Raw genomic sequence first — 7,576 nt, 5'->3', positions numbered from 1 at the left:
AAGCTCTTCTATCATCTCTTTCACTTCCACATTGTTGGCCGATTCGACCGTTGACTTCCCTTTCCTCTTGTGCCTATCATTGTTCCAATGAAAGGTACGAGAAGCCATTTCTTCAATAAGCTCTTTCGCCGTCTTGTGGTCTATCTTATCCAAAGCTCCCTTCCCCGAGCCGGAATCAAGGTTCATCTTCATCTCATTGTTTAACCCTTCATAGAAATTGTTGATGAGCTCATCATCCCCAATACCGTGGTGAGGACATAGCCTTTGGAGGCCCTTGTACCTCTCCCATGCTTCATAAAGGGTCTCATCTTCTTGTTGGGTGAACCCTTGGAGTTCACTCTTGATTCTTGCGGTTCGTTGGGGTGGGAAATACTTGTTGAGAAAAGCCTTAGAGACATCGTCCCAAGTCCGAAGAGAGTCGGGTTCACAACTTTTAAGCCACTCCTTGGCACTTCCCCTCAAAGAGTAAGGGAAAAGCCTAAGGCGTACGGCATCTTCCGTGACTCCATTGGCCTTGAACATGTCACAACTATCCAAGAATTCGTTGAGATGCTCGTTGGGGTTTTCGGTGGCTCCCCCTCCGAATTGGTTCCCTTGGACAAGTTGTAGCAAGGTGGCTTTCACATCAAAATTGTTGGCTTGAATAGGTGGCTTCACAATACTCGGATTCACCACCTTTTTCGGAGCCAAGTTATCTCTCATAGGAACCGCGGCCATTGTTACTTCCGTTTCCGGTGTTGCAAAAGGATTTTCGAAAGTTTCAAAGACCCGTGGTTCTTCTTGAAGGTTCTCAATTACTGGATTTTCTTGAGGAATCGGTGTTTCTATAAGCCCTCTTCTACGGAGTGAATTTAGTCTTCTCGCGGTTGCTTCGATCTCGTGGTCAATCGGGCGTATTGGTTGACCTCTTCGAGCTCTCCTAACCATGCAAAAAGTCCTACACACTCAAGAGAGGGATTAGTAACAAAAGACTTAGTCTAAACAAGAACGAAAACAATTAATATCTAGCCGAACTCCCCGGCAACGGCGCCAAAAACTTGATGGTATCAAGCTATACCTCGCAAGTGCACGATTTTATCGTTGTACACTATTAAGGGTCGATCCCACAAGGAGCTAGGAAGACTACTAATCGTTTTAACTCTATGGTTTAGCTAAGTCGACAATAATGGGAGAAAGTTATACTAGAACTACTAACAATAAGGTAGAACAACTAAAGAAGAAATAAGAGAAAAAGCAAGGTAGAATGAAGGGTTGTAAATCAAATGGATTAAAAACCTAAGACTCGGTTCTTCCCAAACAATTCGTAATTCCACACAATCAAATCTCTAGGCTAATCACAAGGGTAGTTAGGTGAGGAGGTGACGACTCTAATTCGCCTAAGACCCCCCTCTCGGGTTCGAAATAGGACACTAGTACTACCCACCAACCCCCCTCTCGGGTTCGAAGGTCGGAATCCCTAACTCAATACCCGACTACCCCAAAAACATGCATTTTCCCAAGGTAGTCCAATATTTGCTAAGGTCATTAAGCCCCATCAATTTCCGGGTCATCCCACTCCCTCTCTCGAGGGTCGATTTCAAACGCTAGTTTAGAGGTGTCCTACCCCGGTTCTCCCTTTCGGTCTCAACCAAGGTTAACAATAGGGTCAAGTCTCGGGTATCCAAATCACAACCTAACCAACTCTCGTTGGTGGTCAAGGGTGGTAAGTCAACACTACCCAAAAGTCAACCCATAAACCATGTCATTCCTCTAAACTACCCTCACCAATTTCCCCAAATAATTAGCCTTTATGAAATTCAATTAGTGAAATTACTCATGTTGGGTCAAACTGAGCCCTAGTGGAAGACTACTCACTAATCATGGTCCTAATCGCAAAATAAACAATAAAGATGAAATCTTTAAACATAAACATGGGTGGAAGATGAGTTCTACTTCTAAACATTCAACAATCCAACAATAATTAAGAGGAAAGATGGTTTAATCTAATAACAAGGTTGATTAAACCAAAAGACACAATCTTTAACCAAATCAACTCAAAGATTAAGTCTTTGAGGACAACTATCCAAGGATGAACAAATGAAAGAGAAACAAAGGAAAGATGAACAATGAAAAGATGAACAATGGTGAAAACAACAACAATCAAACAACAAAGATGCAAATTTAACATAAACAATCAAACAAACTTGAAGGAAGAACAAATGCAAACAAATGAAATTAAAGAGAGAAAGAGAAATTGAAATATACCAACAACAAGAACAATTGAGAAAACAAGGAATTTGGTGAAAGAAAGCTTGAATCTTGTAAATTGTTTGAAGGATTGTCACAAATTACAAGGGTTTTTTCTATTTCTCTCACTAAGAGTTGTTATATGATGATAATCCCAGAAAACTCAAGTTTCTTTGCTTATATACTAGGTTACAAATCAAGTAAAAACGACTTAAAACAATGTCGTTCAAGCTAATAAGAGTATTGCGCGAATCCGAGATGCGCACTTTGTTGAGTTGAGATACGCACGGTTAGATGCGCACGGTGCATGCTTTCTGTAAGAGATGCGCATCTTGGAGATGAGGAAGGCACTGTTGGATGCGCACGGTTTATGCCTTCCTGTAAGAGATGCGCATCTTGCTTCTGGATACGCGCTAGACTCAGCCTTTTGCTCTCTTAAGCCTTTTATTCCGTCTTGGGTTGGGCTTGTGGTCATGTGTATCACAAATGGGCCTCCCTTAGTGGGTGTAGTATTGCTAAATCATCATCTTTCCTACAAAAAATGGATAAACACAACCAAAACCGAAACAAACTTTCAAAAGGACGGGATTTGAGCATTATATGGAATTAAAACCTTGAAATGCACATAAAATACATTCAAGTGAGCTATAAGCAAAGGTTCTTAGGCATAGAAAGAGCGTAAATAACGAAGTTATCAGAAGGCCATACTAGGATTTTATCTTTATGCTTTGCATTTGTTTTATATGTTTGCATGCATAGCCAAATCGCCATAACTACTCATGCATATCATTTATCGAGTCATCGACCGTGTCAATTATAATTATCGTAGTTCACCGCTTTAGTTCACTTAAAACGTGATAGATTACAATTGACATGACATCTTGCTAAAATAATAATTGAGAATTAGCCTTACCAAATAGTAGAACCATGAGCCCCAATTTCATAAGGGAGTTAAGTAGGCTTCACCGTAATACAAACCTTGTTACGTTGGGTAAGTGGGTGATAAAATGTTATTACATCGAAATTTGGATTGAGCTCAACGGAAGTATTCGTGACCGTAGTCGCATGTGTTCCAGGCTAAAGGTAAATATTAGAGTAATTTTATCGACCGAGAGTTCTAGAAGTAGAATCGATTAAAGAGTTAATCCACCAAATTATATTAATAAGGGATGACTCGGCTCACCGTGCCCAAGTTGATATGAATTTGGATCTCGGGATCATTTATAATAGTTGGGCAGAAGTCACTATATAAATGCTAAAACATGCTTAAATGTTTTAAATATAACGATGGATGTTTGTTTTTATTCCCACTATTTCGTTGTTAACACGAATCTCCATTAAGCCACTATAACTAAAAGGATCTCTTTCTAAAATGAACCGTATCTTAGGTTGTGGATTAGATCCATAGGAATCATTTTATTCCATAGAACTCGATAGGACATCGTCCTATGCAACTATAGGATTAACATCTTAAAATTTCTAACATACCTATATTTTCTTGTGAAGAAATGAATGGAAGTAGTACTTGATCAAAATATGTTTTGATAATACATTCTATGCATCCATGGTTCAAAAGTCTTATTGCTCAAACCATTCACTTGTCATCAAACACTTAAGTTGTTAAGCACATGACAATGTATAATTGGTAAATTAATTTGCGAGAAATTTTGATTAACCGAATACCACTTTAAAAGTGATTCTTGTGAATAATTAACTAGGAATTTATATGAAGATAAGTCTTCATCAAGTAGAAATTCTTAAAGTGAGTGGGAGCAATAAGATGTAAAGTATCTATCTTAATTGTTAAGGATAGAACTAGACTCGAAAGAGAGGGTGTTAGACACTAAGATAGAGACAAATTTTTAAATAAGTAAAGATCAGGAAGTTGGTTGTGTGACACCAACATATTCCTACTAAAATATGTACGATATTGACATAGCCTTCTTGTGAATTATCACGTCATAACGATTTGATAACTAATTTGTGAACAATGTTAGAAAATCCCACATTTCATGATTATGAAATATGGCAAAAGGTTGTCAAAATCACCTTTCTAAAAGGGTATTTAAAGGAGGATGTGTTTATACAATCTGAGGGTAAATCCTTAGAATCCTAACATTGAATAATCGTACGATGACTGGCAAGAGTATGTTCAAAAAAATTTTCATGAATGGAACTAGAGTAGTTGCCATTTCATCATTGAACATATGAATGTTGTAGTGTACTCATTTTAGTTTTCTATTTAGGTATATACCTCAATAATTGTTATGATGTATAATATATCTAAATAAGAATATAATTTGTAGTTTTGCACAAAAGGTAAAGGGTTTTACCATTATGCAATTAAAACAAGTGTTACACCCTTGCATACCACGATTAATTTTATGGTGAGACCATACAAATCAAGGTAATTATATTCAAACTAAAATTAATGTCATACATATTGTATAAGACTCAAATTGGTGAACCCCATTATTTCTCGATTCTCGATTGAAATTGCTCATATAGACTAGTTATGACTAGTGTACCAAACCACTTGATTGAGAATCCCTTGGTATGTGTGAATCTTGTATTTAAAGCAAGATTAATTCATGACTTCTTTCTAGAAAAGGATTATGAATATTGCAAGATATTCGCCCTATTTACACTTTGAACTGTATGGTCGAATACAATTTCATTGCCTTGAGAAGGTAGATACTATGTGAGATGTGAGGACATTAAAAGAAGATGTTCTTAAGGAAACTACGTAATACCACATGAGGACACCAAAAGAAGTCGTTCTTGAGTATACTACGTGAGGAGACCAAAAGAAGATGTTCTTGAGGATACTACGCGAGGAGACCAAAAGAAGATGTTCTTAAGGAACCTACGTGAGGACACCAAAAGAAGAATTGGTAACATAACCTAGAAATTATGACCAAAGTATTAGTACTTTGTTCAATATTGGGCACAATAATGTGAAGACATTTATATGCACCAAAAGGAGTGTGATATGGTATAACAAGTTCACCTTCATAGTATTAAAAGATGAGAAAGAAAAAAAAAATCTTATACGGTAGGATTGTATCTTTACTATAAAATTGAAAGTTGTTTCTATCACGATTTGTCTAGTATTTATTTCACTAAATCAAAACACATTTAGAGCAATCAAGTACAATTCATACATGATATGATTAGGAATGGTACCTAAGTTGTAGCTTGATTTAAAAGAAAACATGTGGTCTCTCTTCCTACATGACCATGAGAACAAAGGGTTTGTGGTTCGTGATGCTGTCTATTAAAGAAATGAGAAGTATTTCTTAAAGATAGAGTGGGAGAAAATGTTCAAGAGCCACAAACTGAAGATAAGATGTAAGAAAAGTGGTCTTTCTTGGTCGATTTGAAACCTAGGTGGACAGGAGTCATGTTATTTTGGAAGTAACAAGCCTGTAACTTAGTAAATTGCTTTATCTCGTTATAACACCACAAAAGTCCGAAGCAAGCATGAACATGAAAATGTTTATTTGGCTTTGTTGGTTGGTGACAAAGGGTTTTGCACGCAACAACAACGCTTCATTGAATTCGGATATGATTTGATAAAGTTGGATTTTAAAATCATCTTGCATGAATTTTGTAAATCGCAACTATCCTAAAAGTAGGATGCAAACTTAAGAGGAAGTCTTAAGTAAATGTCAAAGAGTTAAATTGTATGTCTTGATCATGTGATAAATATTTCTCGAATTATCGAGTAGTTTTGTTTATACATGAAGTTTAGTGGGAGTAATGTGGTGTTATTATTCTTTATCTGTGAGGGACATATTAATCATTGTGAATGATGGAAGACTTAGGAGAAGAATAATACATCTCTAAGATATCCAGACCTATAAAGATAGTGCTGTAAGGATTTAACGTTAAATGAATATTTTTATATTGATAAGAGTCTGATAATGTTTAGAGGTATTGAACATGTAGAAATTGAATCCACTTGCTTCCGTTGCTGGATTAATTCATTACGCTTAGATGTATTACCATTCTTAAATTTTGTATATTTTGGAGTATGACGAAAAGTTACAAATCGAATTTTTGACAGAAGTCTCTATATAGCATTATAGTTCATTGGTTAGTTCTCTTGGAGCACCAAAGATATGAAGCTAAGTGATTAGAATTGATATGGATTTATGTGCAGGGAGTTACACGATAACCATATTCTAATCACACTAAGATGGTTAGAGAACTATCTTGGCTATATTATTTAAGGAGGATATCTGCTAGATACGCTCTATGTAGTAGAACAATGTGAGGTTTACAACGAATATTGAGTACACTTGCGATAATGAGATATGCAAGTAGGAAGGTAGGGTACTAGGATTCCGTTTTATGAATTGGAGGAACCATGGTAGTTCGTTCCAACAACCAAAGGTCCTATCCCTACACACTTTGAGGACAGTGGGAGTAATTCCAAGGCTAAGGAACCTATCTCTAGATTGGATCTGGACAAGTACTCAAAAGGTTGTTATAATAAAGATTATACAAAGGGAAATAGTGTAAGGTTAGGGAAAGTCAAAATTGTTGTTAAAACTTGCTAACCAAGGCCTTTTAATAGGCTACGCATGATAAGTCATGGCATTTCAATCAAGTTGAGATGTATAATAATATACAATATTAAGTATAGATTATAGATTATGTAGTAATTGATATGGTATCAATTTTACATATGTGATAATGCATTCATCGTTTGAGTTTTATTAAAAACTCTTCTGTTACTTTATTATATCCAAATGGGTTGTAAGGACAACGTTGAACCCCATTAATGTGAACTGGATTAACATAGTACTGGCCCCTAGTTTCTTATCTGAGGTGACGTCTCGAAGTAACTAGAGTGTGATACGATTGATGTTAAGTTCAACTGCCATAGAGTCATGAGAGATGACTAGTCGATCACATAGGCAAACTGTATGGGACACTCTGTCGGGCTTATGACCGCTTATAGAGTTCTGGCAATTTTTATAGCCTGGTCGTGGCGAGAGTTACTATGGTATTCTTATGAGTCGATTCTTTGACTAATGATTGTTCGCCTAAGATGGCACAGTTTTAGAGTGACTTTGATTTATGTTCGGCGGCCTTCGTAATTGGGGTCCAATGGGCATGTTTTGGGTCATGATGAGCTGTGACTAATCGAAGGGAAGAGTGCAATGGGAATTGTCCATCCCCGTCAAGGTTATCTTATATCTCAAGGCCACTCGAGGAGCAATGAACTGGAAATGTGTGGCCACGCTCGGAAGGTATCTATGGTAGATAAATTCCGGTCAGACAGTTATTCTCCATATCGAGAAAACCACTCACGATATGATCAAATACAAGTACGAACTGC

The 7,576-nt window shown here is 36.8% G+C and overlaps 1 non-coding gene across 1 annotated transcript; it reads left to right on the top strand.

Moving 5' to 3' along the window:
• The first annotated feature begins 241 nt into the window (after positions 1–241).
• LOC141634917 (small nucleolar RNA R71) lies at positions 242–348 on the top strand. Its single transcript, XR_012539631.1, has one exon. It is a non-coding gene; the product is annotated as a small nucleolar RNA R71 (small nucleolar RNA).
• Positions 349–7,576: the final 7,228 nt, after the last annotated feature.

The sequence above is a fragment of the Silene latifolia genome, chromosome Y (genome assembly GCF_048544455.1).
Source record: "Silene latifolia isolate original U9 population chromosome Y, ASM4854445v1, whole genome shotgun sequence".
Taxonomy (NCBI): domain Eukaryota; kingdom Viridiplantae; phylum Streptophyta; class Magnoliopsida; order Caryophyllales; family Caryophyllaceae; genus Silene; species Silene latifolia.
This window is presented reverse-complemented; position numbering and strand designations above follow the sequence as displayed.